Here is a 2764-nt window from a genome sequence, read left to right as displayed (position 1 = left end):
TCTTGAGTTTATGGTCTTTTATTTTTAAGCTTATGGGAAAAGCATAATCAAAAGAATTGTGGGAATTATGAACCTCACCAATCATAGATGTCTCTATCTCTCCCTCTCCCTTCCTAGAATCAGATGTGACATCAAGACTAATCCTAGAGCTCTGGCCGGTGTGGCTCAGTCGGTTGAGCATTGTCCGTGCACTGAAAGGTTGCCAGTTCAATTCCTGGCCAGGGCACATGCCTCGGTTTGGGCTCGATCCCCAGTAGGGGGTATGCAGGAGGCAGCCAATCGATGTTATGCTCTGGCATCGATGTTTCTCTCTCCCTCTTCCTCTCTCTAAAAAATCAATTAGAAATATATTTTAAAAAGACTAACTCTAGAATAGACGTGTAATGGGAAAGTGATGCAGTTTTTCTAGCAGATACCCTTCCTTCCTGATAGTTCCAGTGAAGAACTGCAGTATCATTTATTTTGTACTCATCAGCTCTTAATTAAACATGTGAATGGAGAGGAGCAGTCGTGCACAGAATCCAGATCACTGAGTACCATCTTCTGGTGAATTCCCCACCACTTTGCCCTGCCACCATCCTGAGGGTCACTGTGATTGTCAACAGCAGCAGGAGCCCTTCCAAAGGCTTCCTTAAAAAGCCAGTTGAGGTGTTAATGCTCCTTTTTGCTGGATGTAAAACAAAACATCTTAACCACTGTTCATTGTCCCCAGCTGCTCTGACCAAAGCTTTGAAGGGGAATTATACTCCAGGCAGCTATTAGTGGTAAAGGAAACAATCTTCTATAATCCACTCCTCACCCCAGCCTTTCCCCTCTACACTATCTGGCACCCACACATTTTATAGCTGTAAAGTACCTGCCAAAAAAAATATATATATATGACGTTATAGGAGCAAAATAGTATTTATGTCTAAATTAGATTTTACAATCTTTGTACTTACGTAGAAGACAATTTCTTCTATAGCAACAAGGTTTTTTTCCTAATTTATTTTCTCTTGGTCTAATATTAAAATATTTTAATATTACTTGAACACATTTACTTGATGGACAGTGGGAAAAAGTCACCCTGGCATGTGTGTGTGAGTGGTGAAGGAAAGCTAACCTAAAATCAGAAAAGGGAGAGCTGGCAAGATACTTGGTAAACGTAGGCCCTTAAGAACTCCTGTAGCTTCAGCCCTTGTCCCTGTTCTTGCTAAAAATTGGGATGAAATGAAACTGCCTTAATGTTTAAATATTCTCCTGAGTCGAGTGATTTTCTACATTGGCAAGGATTACACTGAGCTAAGCATACTCTAACCTGGTCTCCTAGCAACAAATATTAATGAGATGATAGGCTAGGGCTAAGTGATACAGTCCATTACCTAGGAAAAAAGCAAAATGGACTTAACATAGAGATCAAACCCAAAGAGATACTCACCTAATTCCCCTGAGTTACCCAATAATAGACCACACGCTCAGAGAAGTCACACTGGCCCCAGTGCTCCCCTTAGTTATCATCTACACTAATAAAAGAGAAAATGCTAATTGACCCGTACCTTTGCTATGCCCACAGCCAATCAGAGAGAGTATGCAAATTAACCCAACAAAGATGGCGGTTTATTTGCATATGCTGAGGGAGGGAGGAGTGAAGACTGAAGACAGCATAGAAGGAAGAGGGAGGGAAAGCGGAAAGCAAGGTGGCTGCCAGAGGGAAAGCGCGGGTGGGGCGAGCGGCGGCGGTGTGCGCCGCTGCAGCGGCTGCTTGCAGGAATCTTCCTGCAACGGGCACCTAGTCTATTTATATAAGAGGCTAATATGCTAAGTGTCCCTCCACCCATCTGAGGGGTTGCTATGATGCACACTGACCACCAGGGGGCAGAGGCTTGACGCAGGAGCTGCCAAGCTGCAGTGACTTGGCAGCAGTGGTTCTCAGGTGACACACCCCGAAACCAGAGAGGAGGGAGCCTGATTTCTCGTGGGGCCACACGATTCCACCTTCGGCCATAGGTTATGTTGTTGCTGGGGCACTGTTGGCCCCGAATCTGGTTTACTGCACACTTGTGTTTGCATTCCACACCCTGTATGACAGCAACTTTGCAGAGTGCCCTCTTGCACTCTGGGACCCCTCGGAGGATGTTGGAGAGTAGGTTTCAGCCTGATCCCCATAGGCCAGGCTGAGGGACCCCACCTGTCGGAGGGACCCCCGCTCACTCTGCAGACACCGTTGACCCTAGGTGCGGCCGGCTGGGGAGGACCTCGGGAGGTTGGCTCCAGGGTGTGACTGGCCCCGTCTTGCCCAGTCCCGCTCCACCAGCCACCTTCTAATTAATTTCCTTTCAATGTGCATGAATCCGTGCACTGGGTCACTAGTATAAATATGAAAATAATGTCTTTACATGCATATAGTGCTTTATAGTTTAGAATGTATTTCATATTTTGTAGATGAATAAGTTGAAACAAATGACCTGCTAAAAGTGGAAGCAACCTAAATGTTCATCAGTTGATGAATGGGTAAATAAAAATGGTATATCCATACAATGGGATATTATTTGGCAATAAAAAAGAATGAAGTATGGATATATGTCACAATATGGATGAACCTTGAAAACATGCTAAGTGAAAGAAGTCATCCATGAAAACATACATACTGTATGATTCCATATTTATGAAATGCCCAGAATAGGCAAATATTCTATAGAAACAAAATAGATAAGTGTTTTCCTAGGGCTGGGGGTTGGGGGAAATGGAGAATGACTGCTAATGGGTATGGAGTTTCTCTGGGAGA

This window comes from Eptesicus fuscus, chromosome 20 (assembly GCF_027574615.1).
Source record: "Eptesicus fuscus isolate TK198812 chromosome 20, DD_ASM_mEF_20220401, whole genome shotgun sequence".
Taxonomy (NCBI): Eukaryota; Metazoa; Chordata; class Mammalia; order Chiroptera; family Vespertilionidae; genus Eptesicus; species Eptesicus fuscus.
This window is presented reverse-complemented; position numbering follows the sequence as displayed.